Source organism: Schistocerca gregaria, chromosome X (genome assembly GCF_023897955.1).
Source record: "Schistocerca gregaria isolate iqSchGreg1 chromosome X, iqSchGreg1.2, whole genome shotgun sequence".
Lineage (NCBI taxonomy): Eukaryota > Metazoa > Arthropoda > Insecta > Orthoptera > Acrididae > Schistocerca > Schistocerca gregaria.
In genome coordinates this window covers 613,877,790-613,904,385 of record NC_064931.1, presented here as the reverse complement: position 1 = coordinate 613,904,385, position 26,596 = coordinate 613,877,790, and the positions used below count along the sequence as shown (strand labels likewise).

The 26,596-nt window shown below is 41.6% G+C and overlaps 1 protein-coding gene across 50 annotated transcripts in view; it reads left to right on the top strand.

Annotated features, from left to right (window-relative positions):
• Nucleotides 1-9,790: 9,790 nt before the first annotated feature.
• LOC126299121 (twitchin) overlaps nucleotides 9,791-26,596 on the top strand; it is a 484,418-nt gene continuing 467,612 nt past the window's right edge. For 44 of the 50 annotated variants that reach the window (XM_049990870.1, XM_049990869.1, XM_049990868.1 and 41 more), the window contains exon 1: nucleotides 9,924-9,996. The gene's annotated coding sequence lies outside the window, so the exon portion shown is untranslated. Of the gene's footprint in view, nucleotides 9,997-26,596 lie in introns of all 50 variants that reach the window. The other 6 variants (XM_049990829.1, XM_049990822.1, XM_049990871.1 and 3 more) reach the window with 4 other exon arrangements.

The following is a 26,596-nucleotide window of genomic DNA, read 5'->3' as shown; positions in this document are numbered from 1 at the left end:
TGGAGAGCTGCATCAAACCAGTCTCAGGACTGAAGACAACAACAACAACAACAACATAGTCCATTGCTTGACTTTCTTCATTTGCAGTAAGAAGTCCTCCCACATACTGAAATTCATAAGTTTTTCTATTGCGTCGATCTTTTTCTACGTTTACGGCAGATTGCATAACTTATTGGTCTTCTTCAGAAAATGCTTTACTTTCCTTAATCACTACCTCTACGTTAGCTGAAATCATAGCAAAAAGCTCACCTACTTCGGACAGAACGTTATTATCTACTTCTGTTCACGTTATAGTGTCATGCATAGGTTTCAGTAACGGCGATGCCTCTTCCAGTTTTTCTCATGTCTCATCCTCTATCACAGCGATTCTTCCTGTCTTGTCAAACTACACATTGGGACAAGCCAACAGTTTCCAGTAAAGCTTCCCTGTCTTTTAACAATTTACCAAAACATATTGCTACAGCAGTCAATAGTGCTCAGTATGGAAGTTTGAGTGCGACAGATGATTCCTCTTGGCTTCGAATATTGCACTGGTGACGTGGTTATAATTTTAAATTTTCATTATCTTTTCGGCTGTACTGTTAAGTTGATGCAGTACGTTACTGTCATAACTTATGTTACGAGGAAATTAATGATGCTGTGCGCTGATCAGCGTATGTTGGCGATATGTGGATATCGTTGGCCTGCAGCCAGCATAGTTCTAGTATTGTCTCTTACAACAATAACGAACTTTTCATTGTGTATCTCGTCGATAATGCCAGTGATAGTATCCTCACGACATTGGGCAATTTCTACTGCCCTACAGAATGCGTGCTCTTGTAAAATACTGGTTTGTAATGGTTATTATGAAATTACTCCTAAAGTTCTATTTACGGCTAATTGCGTTTCTGTCGTGTCGTAGGCTATGACGAAACCATGTGCACATCAATATGACCAGTGAGCGTTTTTAACATTTAATAAACAGCGTACGTTTTAATTCTGGAAGCTTATATTTCATGACTTTTAATGTAGTTTGGTGGTTTGTAATTTATGTAAAAGACTCTCACTTATTGCCAAAAACTGAGCGAATCATAAATATCTTTACCTTAAAGGACGGCAGCCGATCGTTTTGACTAGTGCTATATTTTGTGTGTTTCATGTCTCCAAAGACGCAATAATAGATTTTTGTATCCGCTTAGCTTACTTTATTTCACTGTTCTGATCTCGTTCCCTCTTTTTCTTTTCATTTTACTTTATTTACTGGAATAGTGGACATAATTTAGTTGCAGTTATCTGCCAGAGCCTTTCTACGTTCTGCAGAAGTTTAGCATTCATCATTGTTGTGGTATGTTGGTATCTTCGTTCAGTTGAGCTCCTGCAATTGCACAAAATTTGGAGTTGTTATTCTGGAACAGATCTCTCATCTGTACACTGTCACGTTTGGCTGCCGCAAATGACCTATACACGACTTTTATTTTCATCGTGCTAGACCGTTCTGGAATCAACGCCTGGCTCCTTCATAAAGGGACAACAGGAAAAAACGTTATCTTGTTACCTGGCGAATGTTTCTTTTCAGACCAGCAGAAGAACTCTCCTTTACAAATGTACAATCAAGGAAAAGGCCTGTTCATATGATCATTGCTACCACTGAAATGTGTAACGTACTGGTACGGAAGATCAGCCAGGTAGGAGGATACAAGAGTTCAAACAAAGTGTAAAGTACTGTGATAAAGATTGTGGCTTTGACTGAAAACATGTCGGGAAAAAAAGAACGATGTTATTCACGGATTGCGCGGCCCCTCCTGCCGGAGGTTCGCGTTGTCCCTCTGGGATGGGTGTGTGTGTTGTTCTTAGCATAAGCTAGTTTAAGTTGTGTGTAAGTCTAGGGTCCGATGACCTCAGTAGTTTGGTCCCTTAGGAATTCGCACATATTTGCACATTTGAACAATGGTATTTGCTCATAATTATCACAGAAATTTATATCTATATTTCTCTCTAATTCGTAATAAATACATATTTATAGCCCATTGGGGATTTGAGAACCACCCATAGAGATAAAAAGTGTTATTTTATAATTGTATGTTTATTTGCACTGGTAAGTTTAGTATCAAGGTTTACTTTCAATGAATATTGTATTTACAATGGATTCTTTATTTCGATTATGTTTTCTTTAATTAAGCACAGATTATATAGAAAAATTTAAGCCTAACACATTGGTAGGGTAAACTTAATACAGTAGTGACATTTAAAGACACCGTAGTGACTTAATTTAACAAATATAACTGAAAAAAACGAAAGATGAAAACATCACCGGTCAAAATGAGCGGTAACCGTCTGTCCTCCTAGGACGTTGGCTAACGCCGATCCTCCTAGTGTTAATGAATTTCGAACATACTTGACATTCACTAAGAAGATGGTGCAGTCGCGACGCAGTGCAAAATGACAGAGCTTGTTGTGATATTTCATCTGAGTATTGTTTTATATCCATGGTTCGTGTTTCATAATGATCGATTGAGGTGGTGCTGTGGTTATCACACTGGACTCTCGTTTGGGACGACGACGTCTCAGATACTTGTTGGCCATCCAAATTTAGATTTGCTGTGATTTCTCTAACTCACTTAAGGTAAACGCCGGAATGGTTCCTTTGAAAGGGAATTGCTGATTTCCTTCCCACCCTTTCCTAATCCGAGCTTGTATTACGTCTCTAATGACGCATTTGTCGACGGCACGTTAAACACTAGCTCTCCTCTCTCCTCCTGTTTCATACGGATTCCATACACTGCCACTAGGGCACATCGGCGTAGAAGGCTTGATACCTATGATGGCCACAGACACTTCCGCGAATTTATACACCTGCGCAGCGATTACAGAAGCGCATCACTGAATGGAGTATTCTACCTCCAGCACCTTTAGCTCTTGTCCTTCCTCTAACGAGCGTTTCCCGTCAAGAGGTGTTTCTCTGTTTCCAGGATACACCAATCTTGGGGGTTTCATCAATTTAAGCAAACAAATAAATCTGAAATATACCATTAAAATGTGGCCTATTGCTTAACCTGTTGTTTAATGCACCGTATTCTCTACCCAAAGTGAAGTATTCGCGCGTTGCGAAAAATGAATTAAACGACTTGTTTTATTCAAAACGATTCCACGGTTGAGCTAAGCTCGGCAGTTACGAACTTACTAGGCGGTGGGGAACGTGTATATTATTGATGGCCAAAGCAGAGGTCTTATACGCGCCATCTACCGGCAGACCAGGATTACCCTTAACAGAATTAAGTATCGGAACGCTGTCAGGAGATGCAGCTCGTTCTTAACTTGGTTCTTTCTCTAAGTTCATTCATGTGGAATGTCCTGTGTTTGTGTTTGTTGTTTAAGCTCACCTTCTGGTAGTGCCCACTGCAACTGTTACAGCGAATATCTACCTGATTAAACAAGCATTTGTGAATGGTCCAATTCAGATGAAACTCTCAACTCTTAATAAATTTTTCGCAGTGTCTAATTAAATGAGGAGAGTTATTTAGTGAAGTATTCCAATAAAATCATTCGGCTGCAAGCCAGAGAATAATAGAAGCGAAATTCTCAAGATTTAAAAGAAGAGGAGGGGCATGCTTTACACCAGCTTCTATTAATATCTACATCAACACTCTGCAAACCACTGTGAACTGTATGACTGATGGTGGTTCTCATTGTACCACTTATTAGAACTTCATCCTGTTACATTCACGATCTGTAATTAGTCTAATCTTGTCTTCACAATCATTACGAGAACGATACGTAAGGAGTTGATGAAAATTGCCTGATTCCTCAATTATTGCTGTGTCTTGAAACTTTTTAAGTTAGATTTCATGGAATAGTTGGAACCTATCTTCCGGTATCTGACAGTTAAAGTTTTTCAGCGTCTCCATGACGTTCTCACGTATATCAAACACTTATATGTCCCGTCCTTCTTTGTATACGCTCAGCATCCTCTAAGAGTCCTATTTAGTATGGGTTCTAAACACTTGAACAATATTCTAGGATAGGCCGCACGAGTGTTTTATAAGCTATCTCCTTCGTAGACTGATTGCATTTTCCCAGTATCATAACGTTAAACCGGAGTCTGTCACCTGCTTTAACTACAGCTGAGCCTATGTGATCACATTTGATATCGTTAAAATTTTTTACAGTCAACTATTCTTGACAGATTTCGGACAAAACCCATTTCATCCCACTGCATACCAACCGCAGGCGTGAGTGGGGCACTGGCCTGCCCTCCACTTAAAAATCTGTGGAGGTCGAGATACAGGTTCTGACTCCCCCCCCCTCCCCCCCCGTCCTCCTCCTCCAGTTCTCATTGAGAAATACAGAACTTTGCTCATGATTGATCAAACTGCCGCATCCTTAAAGCTAATGTCTGCCAGACAAAAATAAAATGATTTTAACTCAGACGACATTCTTTCTCGGTCTGTCATAAGTCTGTATGAAGGAATGGAGATCTTATAAATCGAAATGGTTTGTGTTTTATCTGTGGCTACATTACGATAAAGGAGTGACTGCATTAGATTTCTCCACATAGCGAGCAATAAAAGACCACAGAAACAAACTGTTTTCTCAAATAAGGTTTCTGTAAATGGAAAAAATCTACATAAAACTTTAAAGTACACGAGAGGAGTGCTTTTCATTTAGAGCCTGTCGAGATTATTCAGCAACATGAAAACAGCACAGCTGTGGTCGACCAGCCGTATTACATCTGCTGGTTGATCATGAGAAAACCAGAAGCGCTTTACTACTAATTGTCTGTTCACTCGGGTTCCTGGATCGGATTGGAAACTGTTACGGCGCAAAGTCAATCACCGGCACGCAGGTCGGGAACGACAGGGAAGAGAAGGCTGTGAGTGGAAGTCAGCCAATCGCACTCTGACCAAACCTCCCTCCAGAAGGACAAAGCGACAGCAGTGGCCCCTATGTGAAGAGAGTATAAGCGCCGCCACCGACTGGTGACGGCGTCCTATAGCAACTTCAAGATGGATCACATCACTTCGCTTGTACTCTCTATGTAGCATAGACTTGGAATTGTATGTGCTGTAGAAGATTATTTTGTATGTCGCCCTTCGCTTGCGACACATCTGTGTTATTGCAAAAGTTAAGTACTGTTATCTTTTTGTAATAAAACTCATTAATACGATTTGTTTGAATGCTTGTCTGACGAACCCGAGTATGCAGGCTTTCTTGACACTACAAAGACGCACTGACAGTTCGCGAAACTACCACTGGAACCTCATGACGATTCTCGGTTAGAAGAAGAATGATGCAACAGAACTGAAGATCTGGTTGAAGCACCTCGATACTTCACTGGCGCCACAGATACAAAACGAAATACTGGAAGTTATAGCTGACATTAGATTTTGAGCAGCAATAAAAGTAACTATGGCAGTGTCAACGACGGACGTGGCTAGCCAGGAGTAGTTCACTCCTTGTTTATGTTGCGTCGACCCTGAGACGTTCGAAGCAAAAGAACTCTTCTCTGGTTTATACAGTCTGACGAACTCCAGGTGACAAATTCTAGGATCTGCTGTTAAATACATCCTTTTAAGATTCTCAATAGGAATTGTGTTTCTACACGATCATTGTTTCGATGGTGCGGCTTCCTCCAGACTAGCCAAAGAAGTGTTATTTCCACTGAAGTAATCATTGTTTGGATCTAGCACTGCCGGAAGTTTCAAGAAGCAGTGATCCATTGTGCGAAGTCTTGGTAACTGTGACAAAGTCATCTATAATTCTGGAATCTACAAAAAGGAAAAACGTGCACGCAAATATTTTGCTAACATATGGTGTCGACAAAAGTAATCAAAATCTGAAATTTTAACCGCTGGTACCAGTGCGTCCCACTGGATGGGCTGTAAGAGTGAAATCTTTCTAACATTTCAGGCAACAATATGACCAGGTCCAGGAAAGAGTGACAGAAGTATTGAATGCACAGAACTCTATTAGAAACGAAAGACAGTCAGTCCTGCAGGGCTAAGTTTAGTGGCGCGAGAAGTTGGACACTATTTTTTTTTTAACATGCGACAGTCATTGTCGAAGTATTTGGCCAGATCCCTACAGAATCGCAGTCTTAATGCAGCCGGAATGAAGCGTCCAGTAGATGTTCTGAAAGGAGCTCTTGCGTATATTAGGGCAGCGGAAACATATGATACTCTGTTGGAGAAAGTCGAAGATTATTCCAAGAACATAAATCTGAAAGACCTAAATATCTCACCACAAAGAAGAATACCAGCGAGATTATAACACACAAAAACATCATTTGGTCTTGAAGAACTGTCTCATGATCGAATATTTAAAAATTATATGTTAGAAATTCTTGATGCCTTTTGATTGAAATAAGATTCAATCAAGAGGATCTAAAGTGACTATTACATCTGGAAGAGATACTTGTTACGCCATCCAAAACAAACCGTCCATGTGCACGACGTGCAGAAGAGTCGCTGGGACCACACACAGCCGACTTTAACCTACACAGGTTTCATGCACAGCTCGAAAATATTGCGAACCATTACTTCGTGTATAACCATGTAATGTATCCTCTATTCAAAGATAACTTATTGCTGGAAGTGATAGGGTCAAAGAAATATTCCGGAGGTTATTCGCTTCATCAGTCTGATTGCGAAGGTTCCATTACCGCCGGCATCCTCTGTCAGGTCATTCAGCATCTTGCGACGACTTAAAATTTGCTGAGATCAACAATGACATACTGATTCATTCACCTACTCCTGCTCCATATTTATCAGTACAGTGCGGGGAGAATTAATCTTATGGATGCCATGAAGGGATTTGTTTACCAACCTGTGGAAAGGAAAACAACGTTCGGGAAATATATGTAAAATTTTTGGATTCTATAAAGAACGAAAATAAATGTCTTCTTCTTTTCATAGAAACTGTGAATTTCTCTTTCCCATTAAGATGCGAAGTGAAGTGTATATAAAATAGCAATAATAATAATAGTAAAGATGAAACGTCTACCAATGACCGATTGTTATTACGATCTACAGCAATCCCAACTACTGTTTGGAAGTTCAAATGGCTCTGAGCACTATGGTATTTAATTTCTGAGGTCATCAGTCGCCTAGAACTACTTAAACCTAACTAACCTAAGGACATCACAAACAGCCATGCCCGAGGCAGGATTCGAACCTGCAACCGTAGTGGTCGCGCGGCTCCAGACTGTAGCGCCTAGAACCGCTCGGCCACTCCGGCCGGCTGTTTGAAAGTGGCCTAAGAGAAAAGTAGAACTAATGTCTTTCCAAGTGTGTGATGTCTGTTTCAAAACTGAAAGAACGAAAGTGTTTCCAAGAAGCAGGACCTGTATATATACAGGGTGTTACAAAAAGGTATGGCCAAACTTTCAGGAAACATTCCTCACACACAAATAAAGAAAATATGTTATGTGGACATGTGTCCGAAAACGCTTACTTTCCATGTTAGAGCTCATTTTATTACTTCTCTTCAAATCACATTAATCATGGAATAGGAACACACAGCAACAGAACGTACCAGCGTGTCTTCAAACACTTTGTTACAGGAAATGTTCAAAATGTCCTCCGTTAACAAGGATACATGCATCCACCCTCCGTCGCATGGAATCCCTGATACGCTGATGCAGCCCTGGAGAATGGCGTATTGTATCACAGCCGTCCACAACACGAGCACGAAAAGTCTCTACATTTGGTACTGTTGTTGAGTAGACTAGAGCTTTCAAATGTCCCCATAAATGAAAGTCAAGAGGGTTGAGGTCAGGAGAGCGTGGAGGCCATGCAATTGGTCCGCCTCAACCAATCCATCGGTCACCGAGTCTGTTGTTGACAAGCGTACGAACACTTCGACTGAAATGTGCAGGAGCTCCATCGCGCATGAATCACATGTTGTGTCGTACTTGTAAAGGCACATGGTCTAGCAGCACAGGTAGAGTATCCCGTATGAAATCATGATAACGTGCTCCATTGAGCGTAGGTGGACGAAACTAAAATGAGCTCTAACATGGAAATTAAGCATTTCCGGACACATGTCCACATAACATATTTTCTTTATTTGTGTGTGAGGAATGATTCCTGAAAGTTTGGCCGTACCTTTTTGTAACACCCTGTATAATTGGACCCATAGGGCCCATATTCACGACTTTCAATATTAATGAATTTATTTCTCTGTAGAACAACAGGCCAGTTAGTGCCTTAACACACCTTCCCACACTATCGATTTATATATTAGCTTAGGGGTTTTGTTGAAAGATGTACATATGTCTAATTCAGTTTAGACGAAATCATTGAGTAGCTTGATTGTCCTAATCCCCCCCCCCCTAAAGAAAAAAGAATCAGTGAATACGTTTGACTGCAACCACCCCTACCCTCCATCCCCCCCTCCCCCAATCTCCCCGCAAACACACACACACACACACACACACACACACACACACACACACACACTAAAATTAATTGGTACGCCACTGATAGACCTGTGCCACATATTTATACAAACAGGGTATTTGTCTAACTTGATTGCGGATATAAAACACAATGTATTACATAACCAAACTGTATAGTGACGAGCGAACCACTGTGTGTCATAATTAGTCTGCAAAGTACTTTAGTCTGACTGCATCATTACAACAACAGTGACCAGTTTTAATATAAAATCTAATTATACAGAAGTATACGTAATAAGCAAAAGAAAAGGCCCCCAAGTTTTGGTTCAAATGGCTCTGAGTACAATGGGACTTCACATCTGAGGTCATCAGTCCTCTAGAACTTAGAACTACTTAAACCTAACTAACCTAAGGACATCACACACATCCATGCCCGATGCAGGATTCGAACCTGCGACCGTGGCGGTCGCGCGGTTCCAGACTGAAGCGCCTAGAAGCGCTCCGTCACAACGGCCGGCCCCCCAAGTTTTAAATTTTTTTTTACGAAGACGGATGTAATGGCAAATACTTTTGGCAACTGACCTATTCGTGGAACTAATAGCTACTCTAAGAGAAAAATAATCCTTAATTTTTAAATTACTGTGTATAGTAATTTTTCGTAGATAGTTGGTTCAAATGGCCCTGAGCACTATGGGACTTAAATGCTCAGGTCATCAGTCCCCTAGAACTTAGAACTACTTAAACCTAACTAACCTAAGGACATCACACACATCCATGCCCGAGGCAGGATTCTAACCTGCGACCGTAGAGGTCGTGCAGTTCCAGACTGTAGCTCCTAGAACCGCTCGGCCACTCCGGCCGGCGTAGATAGTTGTATTTATCACATTCTGTTAGTATACAGCATGTATAATGTTCTCTTATCAATGAGTCAGGAATCACACCTTGGAGAGGATATCAATTTTGAAAAATAATATTCGTGTGAGGAACAATTTCGCCTCCAGATATTTGTGAATTGAACTCAACGAACAGAGTGTTTAGCTTGTGATTGTTTGGGTGTTATGTGGCCCAGATACTATTCAGATCTCCTTGGATAAAAAGGCCTTTCTTCCTGTGAGTAAACAACGTATTAAAACCTCGGAGGAATAGAAAAATGAAGAGAAAGTACTGCAAAATTTTTTGCAAACGGCGGTGAGAATTGCTTGTGTTGAGATAGATGGACTTCCTGTGTTCTTTCTTATGCTGAAACGAAGTGGAAGTCTTTTTCTTTTACACATTGCAGCTAGATGCTCGGTCGACACGGGCGGAAGTGGTCGTCAGGTGAGGGGGGGGGGGGGGGGCGACCCTCGACCGATGTCGATGGCGGTGAGTCGTCGATGACGAGCAGCCAAGTGTGGGGCGTGCCGGCTGTTTGTTACCAAACGTCGCGAAACAAACGCCACGAGGCATGCCAGCGCACGGCTAATGAGGCAGCAACAATAATTTTGGGCGCGCGTGGGCCGACGCGCTATTCCTGGCGCGGCGGAGAGGCGAGCCGCGAGGAGGCGAGCCGGCGAGCGGCCGCTCAGCTCACAGACGTCTGCCGGCCCTCCCGAACAGCGCAGCCGTCTGTTCCGAGACATAGTGTGAGTGCCGCGTGCGCGTCGCGATAAGTACCGGCTTCTCTGTGCTTGTGCTTGTGCTTGTCTCTCTGGACGCCACACCATAATGCCTGTGCGACTGTGCCGGAGCTAACGCTTTTCTGGAGCCATTCTGTATGTTCCCGCAACCTGTGTAGTGGTGCTCACTTAGCATCGCCAGCTCTCCGGCGAGAGAATGAAAAGTTTTTTTTTCTGTTTGTTTGTCGATATCGTTAAACGCTACTGTGGCATCCTACTCCACTCCGCTGCTTCACTCACCTGAATCCCGAGTCCTGTGCCGTGACGTGGGAATATGGTATGATATTGCAGGGCACGTTACCCACGTCTCCACGAGGCTGTTGAGTCCCGACAGTTTGGTGGCAATTGGCCCGCCCTCTTGAGCGGATACAGATGAATTTGAGCTCCTGTGGAGAGGAAAATCCATGCCCCGCTCACCGCTTTTTCCCGTAACATCTCCGTCTTTCCTGCAAGCTTTCCCTAATAACTAACCTGTACGCTACTTAGCTGTCGAGTGAAATGGAAGAATTATCTGTGATTTAACTCCTATTAACTAATTAACTTAGTATCTTGTTCACCTAAATGACTAAGAATTGTGCTACTCATGTTCGTAACATCCAACCTCACACTTTTTTTCGTTATTGGAGCAATACTAGTAGTGAGTGCATTTTAAAATCCTGTGTTGACGACTTTATCGTGGTGTTTATTTCAGATCGACACAAAGGAAAGTGCTATAGAACTGTGAATGTCTAGAAACATGTGTTGGCTGTGAGTGGATTTGTAGGTAAAATACTGATCAGAAAGTTTAGCGTATAGTGGCCTTGTACGCCCCTCACTTACTCGTTTCCTTTAGTAAAGATCGTAGAATATTAAGTCACCGAGCCAATATGGAAGAAATGTGTGATCTGGAAGTGTTACTTTTGGACTACGTGAAAACTGCACCTCAGTCGATATCAGACTGCTGTGATACCTAATTTATTAGATACTCAATGTCAAATAAGAGCGCCATAGTTTCATGCTCCAGGAAGAAGAGTAGGTTCAGTGTGTCGTACAGATATGTCTTTCTGCGCGCGTCTTGTCGTCGCTGACGTAAATTTTTTTGTATCCAAACAAATCGATTATTGGTAAAAGAACTGAATACCTGCTCAGACTGAAGTTTTCGTGATAAAAAACCACGCAGAAGGCTCCACTTGTAATGCAGGCATTCCCATCGAAAGTGAAACTGTCAAGAAATGTGTGTGAACAGTGCATCTGGGGCGAAGACGAGGAAGGCCTGTGGCGTCCTTCGGCACCGCCCTGTGCTCCCCAGGGTCTGTATTACGCAACGTCTCAGTCTGAGGAGCCCAGCTTCGCCGTGGAAGCACCCTCTGGTTACCTCCTGCTGCTGACAATTCGTCCGTCTTCAGGATCCCCTACAGAAATAAACAGTGACTACCTAGTTCTAAAAGCGTTGAAACAGATTTTCGATGGTTCAGCTGTTTAAAAATAAATCTAGGGCGTGTCGCTGTAGGTTCGTGCCACGGACTACTTACAGATCTCGTGTGACACACAAACCTACACACGCTAAAACTCTCGCCTTGTGGAGTTTCCAGTGACTGATAGCCACTGCTCAAAGGAAGACAGTGCATAGCATCGTGCATTTCGTCGAGCCCTCCTACTGGTAACGGTAACTCTTTACAAGTTACAGGGCATTTAACGAATATAAAATTGTGTATCATTAAACATACTCGTGTTGTGTGTCTACATCACTGAGAAATCGCGAGATGGTGGCTTCCGATGAAAAGTGTAATGATGCAACTCTCGGCAATCGTGACTAAGATAGTCATTTGTAAACAGAAGTTAAATTTGTAATATATGTCACAGAGCTGGTGCGGTTCAAATTTAAAGGAACAACGAACTTGTAGAAATAACGGAATCGAATGTAACTGCGACATATGAATAATACCATGGATCCATTCACTGGATGCGCTATTCGAAAGTGCACCGTATACGAAGCGCGTGCTGCCAATACTCGATTTCTGTACTAATGATCGGGGTTTGATCTCATTGAAGAAAGACAAGGATGTAATGACCCATCGACTAGTGGTCATGGGAGACGAGGTACAAGCTCAAATAGGATAAGGATGGAGAAGGAATTCGGCTGTGTCTTGCACAGCGGAGCCATCCCAACATTCGCCTTAACCGGTATACGTAAACAACCGAAAATTTTAATCTGAATGGCTGGACAGGGGCTTCAACCCTGTTCCTCCAGGCTGCATGTCCATTGCGTTAGCTCAGAGTGATCTCGTTGAGTCACGCAGATGAAATTAAACGGAATAAAAGACGGACCGATAGTGTATGACAGATAACTGATACGAAAGCATTTGCAACATTCTGGGAAAAAATATATCTGCGGAGCGTGGAGAGTGGAGGCAGCCTCATGCCGCACATTTTGATCATTTAGATTCCGTTTTCCTCCCGTCAGCGCTGTTTATATGAAACAGAAGGGTGAGAAATAAATTAATTGTAACAAAACACTAAAATATGCCTCACAAAGCTTTCTAAAAAGCATACTCGCATGATGGTTGCAGGGAATGGTGTACAGGATGAGAAAAATAAACAGGTTGAAATTATCAAGTAACCTAAGCCACCTAAGAAAGCAGCCTACGCTTAGAAACATTCTCTGTGGCTGAGTTACATAAAAGTGCTTTCTTTAGATGTTAGTCGTGGCGTCTTTTGTGCATTTGCGCGAGATTCCTTCTGCACGAGCGGGGAAAGCAACCCCAGCGCCACCAAGCTGGAAGCCCTCAATTAAAACTTCAGGTCTCAAAGGACTAAGAAGAACTGCGTGCAGGCACAAAAGATTGTATTATTTGTTTAGAAATATATTTGCTGGAAATCGTATACTCTACTGTGTTCTCCTCGCTACCGAAATGTTTACGTCACAGGACAATGAAATGCTGGACGTCATAAATTTGTACTCTGGATGAACGTTCAGTCTTACATCGCTCATTCTACACAAGTGAATTGGTCACAGGAAGATCCTCGTGCATCTACTTGGCGAATGAGTGAGTTTAAACGGATAACCGTGTTGTTCTTATTTCAAGTTATGTTGATGTTAGATCTGGAATATATGCCTTTATGCCGGCCGCGGTGGTCTCGCGGTTCTAGGCGCGCAGTCCGGAACCGTGCGGCTGCTACGGTCGCAGGTTCGAATCCTGCCTCGGGCATGGATGTGTGTGATGTCCTTAGGTTAGTTAGGTTTAAGTAGTTCTAAGTTCTAGGGGACTGATGACCACAGCAGTTGAGTCCCATAGTGCTCAGAGCCATTTGAACCATATGCCTTTATGGGTTTGTTAGCTTAACAAATTTCTTCTGTCGATAAAAAAATTAAACTTCATTCGTCTCTTGTAGAAACCATTGGTCTACGCGAACGACGCTATATGCACTCCGATTCTCGGGTCATACGTCAGACTATAATCGATTCTACTACGGAAAGCGCGTTAACTCGAAAAATGCCGTTCATGTGCTCTCTGGAATGGTTCGGAGTAAGAGAAGAAATTGTCTCCACAAGATGTACAACTTATTCCTCGTAAACATTGGGAACAGCTTTCGGTATTTCAGTGGATATGTGAGTTAAAGAAAGTGCCTAACGTTACGATTTTTAGGAAAACTATGTTAGGTTGTCAAGGAAATGCAAATAGAGCGTATCAGGACATAAATTCAGTGTGTCTCTCGATGTGAGAGTTATTGCCAGTTGCAGTAAACAAAGCTCTGATTGGTTTTTGTCTTCTCGAGCCTTACAACCACTGCGTCTCTTACTATGCATCTCTATGAACGTAACATACGACGTCTAAAGTACATACTGTCACAGCATTCCGTTGTATGGTGTAGAAAATGGGCTAAAATTCGATCTCACGGACGAATTCGAGATGGCCTGATTGTGCAGTCAGGCGCAGCTGGACAAAATTTCATCTTGCAGTTTCAATCAGGTACACGAATTTTAGGTGCTCTTAGATGTTTATAGCAACAATGCCTATCAAGGGAAGCGCATGCCTCTTGAGAGAGGGGCCAAAACATCCCGTAGCATGCACACCGACTTCCTACCGTGCAGACTTTCCCAACTCAATATTTGGCATTTGTGGTTCAGAAATGTATAGAGGGGGAAAACTTTACCTCGCTTATTCGCCGATAGTATACTGTAAGTGTATTACTCCTTGCTGAACATTCGGATGATGAGGCACGTTCGCTCTACACCAGAACGTAATCACTAATTATCGCACTTTTAACTACGTGTGATCACTTGTTCGCGATATTTTAGGGTACACAAAGCTACAAGCAGTGTTTCAAGACGATTTTTTACTGGAAAATATTGCAGATGAGCCAAAGCTATCTCCTTTACGCCACAGTTCTCTCTATACAAAACAAAGACAATTTTTTGACAAGGAAACTGGAAACACAGTAGGGCAAATCTAATACTTCGCCTGTAGGCCCATATACTACTGTCAACTGTATTGCTGCTTAATATGAATATGGGTAACAAAGACCAATGAACGTAAGAACTAAATTATATGCAATCAGATCTCAAGCGAAACCAGTTACAAAACTGCAAATTGGGAAATCAAGAGCTGGTTGATAGTTGACCTTGCTTTTCCTCCTGAAGGCCTACTTTTTGTATTTTACCATTAATTTAGATTTATTGTTAATTTGAATCTTTCATCAAACGAGCCGAGACATCAAGATATTGGTCAGGGAATAATACGACAAATTTATTGTACTAAATTTCTTTCAGAGTAACTGGTCTTACTGGGTGTGGTGTTACACAGAGACGAAGCTCTAGTCACGCCCTGTTCGGCGCAGCTCAGGGATGAAGAGAATTATAGTAGTCACTTTACTGTTGGCCCAATGAGCGGCCTTAGAGGCGTTATGTGTATTAAATTACTGATTGCCGTAGTTGTTTCGCGAGAAGACCACGAAGCGATTGATGTAAAAATGTTTATAGCTCGGAGGAGCTAGGTTCCGCACACAACGGTCTCCTACTCGGCTGAAATTTAAAGCCAGTACCAATAGCACTAATTAACTGAAATGAGCTTCATTTAGGTCATACTAGCTTGAAGACTCTGTAGCTTTATTTTAAACTTACCGCTATACAAAAAACACGCCGCTATAACACATTTTTATTTGAATATAAAGGCGAAGAATAAAGGAACGAAGGAGTGCTTTGATGCTCACCGTCTAGTATACCTCACATGCCTGTTGCGAATATACTATTTCATTCATTATAATGTAGGTGATGTGGTTTTCAGTATAATGTAAGTTAGGTACTTACAGGTTGAGCATTTAGTAATTTTATTGAGGTCTTAGATCACAGTGAAATAGTGCTGTTTAGAAAAGTAGAGTAAAGGAATAAAGAAACTGATGGACTGAAGGAATTATTTAGGAACGGAGAAGTTGTGTGAATCTGCCCGATATCGGTTAAAGAATAATCAACGGTAACTGTTACTAATCCATTCAACAATTATTAGGACAGAATGGAAAGAGAGAAATCGTTTTTAACATTGACACCCACATCATCTCTAAAAAAAACGCTAATTTGTGCTACCACCTGAATGTCGAACTGGGTGCCATAAGCAGAACAGTTCGTACAATAGGCAAACGCAGAAATGTACACAGCGTGAGTGACACTTCACCTTGAGAGCTAGTGATGTCTGCACCATGTGATCCTGTGATCCGAAAAGAGGACTCGGAAAGATGACTAGAATTACTGTTTCGTTTTTTCAGTTCAGCCGTGACTATTGTCTCGATGGCTAAGCGTGTATTGCCGTTTCTTTATTTTATCGTGGCTTGGAGTTTAGTGGCCGACATGCTGTTCTATCTAAATGGGATTCCTTGGCAGTATTCCGCAATTATTAAATTTTGAAGCTTGGCGTTTTTCTAAAAAGATTACCCAACTCTAGACATCCTGTTTCATTCAAGAAAACGAATAAGTCGAAACACTTTCCCACATACTAGTTTCTTTAACTAAGAAGAAATTACAAGGGTAGCCAGCAGGGTGTTCAGGTCGATGATGATGATGATGTTTGGTTTGTGGGTAGCTCAACTGCGCGGTTATCGGCGCCCGTACAAATTCCTAACCTTTGCTCAGTCCAATATTGCCACTTTCATGAATGATGATGAAATGATGAGGACAGCACAAACACCCAGCCATCTCGAGGCAGGTGAAAATCCCTGACCCCGCCGGGAATCGGACACGGGACCCCGTGCTCGGGAAGCGAGAACGCGACCGCGTGACCAAGAGCTGCGGACTGTTCAGATCGAGCAACAGCCCTTCAGTACGTATAGTTTGGGCGGTTTTCCACATGCATCGACGCTTCTTGTTTGAGAAACTCTAACCGAGAAGAAAAATAGAGTGTACACGCCGTTACAGGTTTAAAAGCACATTATTCGGCGCGTAGTCTTTGTGAAAGAGAAACAACAACGGCGCCAGAATGTTAGATAATCTGTAAGTTCAAACCTTGAACGAAGGACTTGTTTTGCGACAAATTTTACGAAACTATGGGAATGAAAATATAGAACTAGCATGCTGTTTCGAGACGCTAACAAAAAGATTGTTAAGTGACGCTGTGAAATCAGGAATCTTGACTTGGAGTGAATGTCCACACGAGTGGCGAGCCCACAACGACATCCTCAGGTGCTCACAAAATTTTCGATGCAAGCTTCACTACATCGTCTCTAAAATAAATGATTTCGTAGGCGCATACGAGTGTAAAGTGTACAACATAGCATTGCTTTTGTACGTAGTGCCACACTTTGTCACGGTAATAGCACCGTCACAAACAGCAGAAAAGAGAACGTAAGTGAAAACTTTTTTGGCAGCGAAAACGAAGGCATGTGAAATCACACCGGAGAATACGGCGATAAAATGATTTTTACTATAAGAATGGGGCTGAACAATGAACTGCGGAAAAGTAAGCCTGCACCCATAATAGCTGACAGTCATATATTCGACCAAAGGTAGAACTAGGTAATAAAACAACCCACTGAGATTGATAAAACAATTTTAAGACATGTGTAGGTCAAAGTAAAAAATAATAAACAGTGCTCTACTCCAAGCTGATGATCGCGTAATACCTTAAGGAAATAAGCTTTAAAAATAATTGATTTTTAGTATTTCGCGTAATTAATGACGGAATTTAAAAATTTAAATGTTATCATAATCTACTCGTCAAGAGGTATAGTCTTTTGAAAGTTTAACACAAGAAGATAAGTATTATAGTTAGAAACTATGTGTTTGACTTGAGGCCGCATAACTGTCAGCGCGTAAATTCAAGGACTCCATTCACCCAGTATCTGGCAATGAGAGTACATACCTATCTCCAAAACCGTTTTCACATAATTTCAAACCTTAACGAAACTTTTTCTTGCTGACGTCCACAAAGAAATGCCGAAAGGAAAAAAAGTTTATCGCTTACTACATTTTCGTTGTTCGGTATTAGGAACGACGTTTTAACTTATAACTTAACACATGTTTCAGGACATATGATGCCACAGACATTAGGATGCGCGAAAAACTAGCTTTTGTTTAAAACGGAGCCCAAATTACCCAATTTATGTTCATCCGGTGATTCATAATGAGAGCACTTTGTGACTTCCAACAAACTTCAAAACATAATTTAAAACCTTTCCTAACCTTTCTCTCTCTTACATGCTTAAAGGCAAATATTTAAGACGTTAAATCATTTGTAAAATAGCCAGATGTTCGCAGTCGTTTTGTACATGGGTCTAGGAATCTTTAATGAATCGGGGGTTTGATTGTTCTCTATATTCTGCAAGAAAAAGTAGTCATATGTGCTACAGACTTGACGATTGATCGGGACCTCGAATCATTGCATGAACGGAAGGCAACCTCACGTATCACCGAGTTGGCATAGTTACCTATGTTTCACGAATTTCTTTCGGGAAGTTTGGATAAGATGGTTCAGTACGGAAACGAATCCCTCAATGAGCACAGTGATTATATTGACACGCACTGTTTACATATACATTTAGAAAGTGCTATATATTTTATCGAATAAAAACATCAAAAATTAAGAAAATATTGAGGGGTTCGGAAATTTCTTCACGACAAGATCTCGCAAAACGTCACACGATCCACTACTCGCGAGAACAAATCCAATAAAATTCGCGAAGTAAGCACATTGCATTTTAGGGATTCACATACAGCACTGATAAATTATATCGCATAACCGGAAGTAGTTAACAGAATTTTATTTTGTAAAAACATCCATGTTTAACGTTAACAATGCTGTAGATCCAAAAGGGTGATTTGCCGCGCAGCGGGCGCCTGCGTTGTGGCGTTATGTAAATGACGAGTGGACTGGATGTGATGTTTCCATTCGGTGGCCTGTGAGGTATCATGGATTTCTTCCCGTGGGTTCATGTGAAGTCATTAGTTTATTGCAGCAACAAGCCAGACACCGTGTCTGACTAAACAGCACTCCTCCGTATAGCTATAATTGTAATTAGTGCGAACACGCTACAGAATGTCCGCATTCATTTCATTCCGAGTTCAGAAACACGTATTGCAGCTGATGGATCAATTCTGAATAACGTTTACAATTTAATCAAACAACTTTAAGTGTGTGGTATTTTGCTGCTGAGCTCGTGCTGCAGTTTTCATTTAAAGACACTGTCAGTTAACGTAAGATCTAGGACACTGTACAGATAACGCACGGCAGTAATTGTGTATATATCGGGCAACTGAACATCTTGATCCACAACAGTGACTGAAAGAGGTAAATTTCTTGTTATGAAATGGCGAAAGGTTCCATGAATATTCTGTCCTTGTAATCTGGTCTCTAAAATACGCGACGTCTGCTTCCCTCTTTCGCAGCAAGGGCTTGGAATCCGCAGATTACCCTTTCATGTTGCGCAGGCCGTCTCCTCGCAGGCCAGGTTCATGGGACCACCTACGTTAGTTACGTCTAATAGATGTAACAAAGTGGCGGCGACTCGGGGTACGTTCAGAATACATCGACCTTCCGGCTACGAGCGAGTTGGTTCAAATGGCTCTGAGCACTATGGGACTTAACTTCCGAGGTCATCAGTCCCCTAGAACGTAGATCTACTTAAACCTAACTAACCTAAGGACATCACACACATCCATGCCCGAGGCAGGATTCGAACCTGCGATCGTAGCGGTCGCGCGGTTCCAGACTTTAGTGCCTAGAACCGCTCGGCCACGCCGGACGGCTACAAGCGAGTGTCTAATTGTGGTGGCAGCTGAGGATTTCTCTCGTAGCATTACTGTTGCCTCATATTTGGTGATTGTAACTGCATCGAATTCTATGTATGATCATATGTGTAAATTATACACATTATATGTATGATTATATGTGTCACGAATGAAGTGCGGAAGCTAGTTAGAGTTTCGTTTCTGAATTAGTTCATGTGTGGAACTAAGTAAGCTTACATCAATGATTATCGCCGTATTTTAAATCCGTCTTCGCAACTACAAGAACATGTGTTTTTAATTACCAAACGTATTTCATTTTATTGAAATAAAACATCATCAGTGGTAGTACTTCTGCCCGATCTCGCTCACATTGGGAAACGCAGTCTGCCTGCGCGCTTTGAGGTATTCCTTCGTTTGGCACACAAATTAAGAATTAAATCAATGAACTTTAAACAGTGCAACGAATGGAACTGATGCGGCTCGAACTCGACATCATCCGTAATAGGAAGTAAAAATTTACCATTCACTGACAGCAAGTCAGTTGTTTTCCGACCACACACATAGTTCTTTAACATGCAATCTTCTAATTATATCTGAACGAAAACCGAACCCTTTTATGTTTGTGAGCACTGAGATAAAGTGAAACAACCTTCCTCATGCTGCATTGTTCCTACATTGCGCACATTACGTTTCCTCTAAAAAGCATTATAAAATTTTGAGGAAGAATATTTTGGTTTCAGAATTCACTTTTGCAAAGGTTGGTTGGACATATTACAATGCCTGGTACCGAGAAACGATCAACACATGTAAGCAATCTCTTTGAGAGCCACTACTGCTAGTTAACCGCTTTAATTTAAGTCGTCATTTTCCAAAGTATTAATAGTGAAATGGCTACACTCTTCCATCATGCTCGCTATCACATTCCCCCCGGTTGTCCACTGGGCACGAGCAAGAGTGGTCCTTCTCTTTTCAGCTTGCGTCGGCTGGGAATTAAAAGATTAAACACTAAAATAAACCACCAAATCATGAATTAAAAGTGGAGCCCACCAAACATGTGTTACAAAAATTCACGTAGAAATGTGAGATAAGCTAATCCCCAACCGTAGCCTCACTTCTCCCGTCAAAGGGAAGCTGTTAATAGTTCCTCTACGTCCAATTGACGTCAAGGATGAATGTGACTTATCGACATAAATATCGATAGACTTCAAAATTTATACAATTTTCCCATATGCAAAGGATAAATTTTTCTGGAAGTCGCCCTTCAGTCAGCTTACCCTCTTCTAATTTGATCACAGTTGAATGTAAACACTGAAATTACAAAATGGTTCAAATGGCTCTGAGCACTATGGGACTCAACTGCTGTGGTCATTAGTCCCCTAGAACTTAGAACTACTTAAACCTAACTAACCTAAGGACATCACACACATCCATGCCCGAGGCAGGATTCGAACCTGCGACCGTAGCAGTCCCACGGTTCCGGACTGCGCGCCTAGAACCGCGAGACCACCGCGGCCGGCACTGAAATTACAGGAAGTAAATCGAAATATTTATCTCATTATAGTTCAATGTGCAAACATTGCGTTATGAAACTCGTTTCCTAAAGGTTAAAAAGTAACTTTTATAAAATAATTACGTTATCCTGTTACTTACTATTAGTAATTCTTCGGTGTAAATACAAAATTCGAATTTATGATAGTTAACTTACTATCCTTCACTTCTCTGCGGCGAAATTACAGTGAGAAGACCTAAAGAAACAGTTCCGTTAATTAAATGAGGTCTTTCCCTGGCGGAGGAGACACAGCGTAATTGCAGAAGTATGTATAGCTTGGAGAAGATTGGGTTCCTTTTCGCCAACGAGTCACATAGTTCTTTAACAAGCGATCTTCTGAGCACACCTAAACGAAACGTGAACATTTTATGAAGCCTAGCTCTTCCGTTTTATTAATTAACTCATATAACTCAACATGTTTGCTCTTTCCACAAACGGACAGAGTCGGTGGTGAAAGATAACTTTCGTTTGTTGATAATGAGTACCCTGTCGTTCGCAGGTCATTGTTTAATGGTTAGCATTGCTACATCTAGATAGCGGGGTCCTCGACTCGATTCCCTGTCGGGTCAAAGATTTTCTTGGCTCGGAGACTGGGTATTTGTACCGTTCAAAACATTTCATTTCATCTTTATCGAGGCAGAAGTCGCCGAAGTGGTGTCAAACGAAAACACTTGCACAAGAGGGGGTTTCCCTGCGAATAGTGCCATACGATCGCGGACACTGAGTGACAAACATGTGTTAAGCGCGTTAGACTGAATTTCGTCTCGCAACAAATGGTGATAGAAAACTGAATGTTATTAAGCTGCTATACGTGGAATATTCGACGACCAATTAACTGACAGTTGTAAGTACCGTTTAATGTGTCTCGGAGAATTCTTTATGCGCTAAGTTCTTATTTCTTGTTTTTCGCTGACTTGACACATGTCATTCACTGTCTTTCCTACCATATTTCATTATGATTATTATGCTTAAGCCAGGACTGTCTTACTCGTACCATTTACTTACAAAGAAAACCTGTGACATGCCCAACAATTTATTCTGCTAGATCCAGTGATAGCTAGTCAACAGCGAAAAATGTGTGTAGTGTCGGTACGAAGATATTACGTTCTCCGAGAAATGTGAGGTAGTGACATGTGATCTAGCTATGACTGTAACAAACTATGTTCCCTTGGTATTTGATGCCAATAATTACGTCCTTGTTTTCGTTGAACAGAAGTACAACTTGTCCATCATTTAATCCTGAGATCACACAACTTAAAGAAATTTCAAATACAAGAGCATAACTTAACTAATAAGGAAGTGTTAAATTCTCTTATCAAACACATCAAGTAATGAAATCGAGTATAAAAATTTGAAAATCGCTTAGTTCGGTATAAAACCGTTCAGGGGCCTCTTTACTGAAATACAAGGCACTGAAACAACACATATACACAATCTTCGCTGAAGCATCTAACGTAAAATCGCCATATAAATATTTCACCACCTAGCATGTCGAAACTAAAGCCTGCTGCAGACACTTAAAGGTAGATTAGAAGAAGGGAAAGTGAAACTCAAGTGCTCGGCGAGGGTAGAACATTGATCACAATACTTTGTCAAGTGTAAGGCCGTCGGCAGCTCGTGGTCGTGCGGTAGCGTTCTCGCTTCCCGCGCCCGGGTTCCCGGGTTCGATTCCCGGCGGGGTCAGGGATTTTCTCTGCCTCGTGATGACTGGATGTTGTGTGATGTCCTTAAGTTAGTTGGGTTTAAGTAGTTCTAAGTAATAGGGGACTGATGACCATAGATGTTAAGTCCCATAGTGCTCAGAGCCATTGGAGCCAAGTGTAAGGCCGATATGGTACTGTTCCAAAAAGGGTGATTGCACTCGGACGCACCGAGCGTCCTACTATGGGGCAGCTGGCAGGTTTCGTTGGTATATCGCCATGAACTATTCCACGGGTTTACTGGCAACAGCAGACTTCATGGTCTAAGGATTGTGGCCATAAGATGAGGTCGTCACAGGAAGAAACAGCTACAGCCTGCCTGAGAGGAATAAGTCGATGGAGTAGGTCGTCCCTGGTTCTTTAATAACTTTTCCAGGACGCAATCTGTACAGTTAATGGAATCATATCGAGATTTGGAGCCAAGTTCCATATTAGAGACCCTTGTTCACTCCAGACTGAATAAGCTTCCAGGATACAGTGAATTCGGAGATGCCAAAAGTGGACTGTAGGTGCCTGTAAACACATTATCCAATCAGACGAGTCAGGTTTCTCTCTGTAAGTTACGGACAGTTTTATTCTTCAAACAGTTTCTCTACACAAGTGATTTTCAGATGGTTTAGAAAAGCCTTATTAGATTCCATAATCTTAAAAAAAATGGTTGAAATGGCTCTGAGCACTATGGGACTCAACTGCTGTGGTCATTAGTCCCCTAGAACTTAGAACTACTTAAACCTAACTAACCTAAGGACATCACACACATCCATGCCCGAGGCTGGATTCGAACCTGCGTCCGTAGCAGTCGCACGGTTCCGGACTGCGCGCCTAGAACCGCGAGACCACCGCGGCCGGCTCCATATTCTTAAATCATTACACAATGCGCCATAATATTTGACATCATCATAGTTCACATCTGTACATACGATTTGAGGAGTATCAGAGAGGTGAACATCATATTTCTACATTTCTGTGACGAAAATATTGTAATCTCATAAATATATTACGATTGTAGTGCAGACCACAGCGAAAAAATATAAAATAAAGTGATGAAATGTAGATCTCCTGAGCTTAATTTTGTAAGAGTATATACACTGAGCTGCTGGTACTGTTACGATACCAGAACACAAACCTTTTAATTTTCCAGTATTCCCCATTTGTTCTCAAAAACCCTCTGATCGCCGGCTGTAACAGCTCCATACTTTCTTTCACCGATATTAGAGACTTTCAAAAAGAAATACCTTTCCTCTACGAATTAAAAATTTACTGCTGCTAATGTCATATGCTAGAAGCGGGTGACTCTAGTTTGAAGTTGTGAGCTCATCATTGGATGATTTTGATTTTCGCTTCCTGAAAGTTACATTCATTTCATTCGATACATCTCTCTGAAGAGCTTCAACCCTCTTCATACTTGCGGAATCGAGCCTTTGACGGGTGAGCAAAAAGCTTGTGAATTAAAAAGTATACAGCTTGACTGGTAACAGGCAAACAGCAGCTCAAGCGATTCAGACACATATACGTTCTAGGGAGATGCTGTTCCTCGTCAGTTTGCGTCCCTGTGGATACGTTTGCCGCGTGTTTATAGGTCCTCTTGCACGCCAGCATATTTGTAATTCACGAGGGAAACACTTTGGTATGTTTACCGTTGCCAAGGAGAAGCAAACTGTTACTTCAAAGGTTTTGCTGGGGGTATTAGCCGTTGAAAATACGGAATATGTTACTGATGTTTCCTGAAATCGTTAATAGACTTCTAGATTATGTAACACCCGGATTTTCTATTTCCAGTCGCTACATGAAGTTCAAAAAATGGCTCAGAGCACTATGCGACTTAACTTCTGAGGTCATCAGTCGCCTAGAACTTAGAACTTATTAAACCTAACTAACCTAAGGACATCACATACATCCATGCCCGAGGTAGGATTCGAACCTGCGACCGGAGCGGTCGCTCGGTTCCGCACTGTAACGCCTAGAACCGCACGGCCGCTGCAAGAAGTGTTACATATAAAACGTATAAGGGAAGGCGAAATTTACCTGTACGTAGTCAACTTAAGTACTGTTGTTTTGCAACATCATTCTTGACAGTATGTAAAAAAAAAAAGAATTATTGAAGGTAACTTCTGTGTTCATGCTACTCGTTAAATTTCAAGTCACGGTTCTTACCTTTAAAACTGCAGTTCCAAGAGTGACTTCTTTATACTGATCTTTATTCGTACTTCTAGTAATGAATAACGATTAAGGTTCCTTCGAGTCTTCTTTATATGGGATGTTCTGTCGGTATGTTCGATTATTTTTTTTAAAAAAATGGTTCTGATCACTATGGGACTTAACTTCTGAGGTCATCAGTCCCCTAGAACTTAGAACTACTTAAACCTAACTAACCGAAGGACATCACACACATCCATGCCCGAGGCAGGATTCGAACCTGCGACCGTAGCGGTCCTGAGGTTCCAGATTGTAGCGCCTAGAACCGTAAAGTCACCCCGGCCGGCCGATTATTGTATGTTGCACGTATATTATCATACGTTTTTTATTATTTTGACAGTCGTAGAATTTCAAGTGCGTCATCTACTTGTTTACTAAAAGATATTTATGTTGTTGCGGGTCGTGTTTCTATGATAATGTTATTAATGTGTTTGTAATCTCTGGTGTTTTGGTTATCAGTTATTGCTATTATCATCGAACAATTTTGAAACGTTACGGAAAAAATGTTACTACGGACAGCAGTAATAGTTTACTCAAAGTTGACATATGTCTGTATACACCGTCAGGACGTGAATATCCAATGTAAAAAACCTTTATAAATTATACATGTATTACGATTGTCGTGCGACTAGGGCCTCCCGTCGGGTAGACCGCTCACCTGGTGCAAGTCTCTCGATATGACGCCACTTCGGCGACTTGCGCGTCGATGGGGATGAAATATGATGATGATTAGGACAACACAACATCTAGTCCCTGACCGGGGAATATCTCCGACCCAGCCGGGAGAACCCACGCGCTTAGGATTGACATTCTGTCGCGCTGACCACTCAGCTACCGGGAGCGGATATTTATTACGAAAAATATAAATAAAAGAAATTGTCAGCAGATGTACTGATGAAAGCAGTAAAGCCGAAATAAGTTTATATAAAAATGAAATATCAAGTAGCATACTGTCTACTAATACTCTGCATAATCTCCTGCTGTGACATAGTATATGCTACAGGTCGCATAATAAAGAGACAGTGAAAATTGCTAAACATTTAGTGGATATTTAAGGATTAGTAGTTAAGACAAGAATAATATGTAAGAGAAGTCAGTAGGAAATGAACATATACTTTAAAATGCTAGGGAATAATGCCAGGTAATTATTTTTGAAACTATAATACTTCGTGTGGCAAGATAATGAAACAGTTAAAAAGAAAAAGCACTTATTTTCCGTTCCACAACAAAGGACAAAATCCTAAATTACAAATCGTGTGCAAATCACCCCATTGATAACATAATCGGACAGAACCTACTAGTCACCTTTATGTAGACAGCGTGTAACCAGTCCACGAGCCTTTTGTCCTTTGCAGCCACGGAGGTCACCTGCCCTCAACCCTGTTGAGCACATCTGGATCGCTACTGCCGTCTTGGACGCACTTCCGACTGTCCGTTAGTTGCGGATGGCGGTCGAATGGTCATGGAACAACGTGGCTCATAATACAGGGCTCGTGGAGTCCATTCCAAGACGCGTCAGAGTGGCAATGGGAGCCACGGCCTAGTAAATAGGCGTTCGTAATTGAGCTGCTACGACTATAAAATGCGATGTGCATTTACACGAAGCTTTCCAGGATACTGTGCTTACTGTTGTTTACAGTGATTTATTAAACTGAGAGATTGAATAACGGGAACATTGGTAAGTTTTTACTACAAGATTGGAATATTCATGAAAGGTCACAAGTCTTAGGCCCATTTTCGCATTTGTCTGCATTTATTATAAAGATAATTTGACAGGGTGTTGCACGGATTAATGTCTTCTAATGACTGCGCATCTGTGACCTCGAAACGGCTTTATTTATACTATTATATGAAAGCATTCGATAAAAACACCACTTTCATATACTGAAAGTGTGATGGCTGCCATTATCTCTATGGATGAAGAGAATG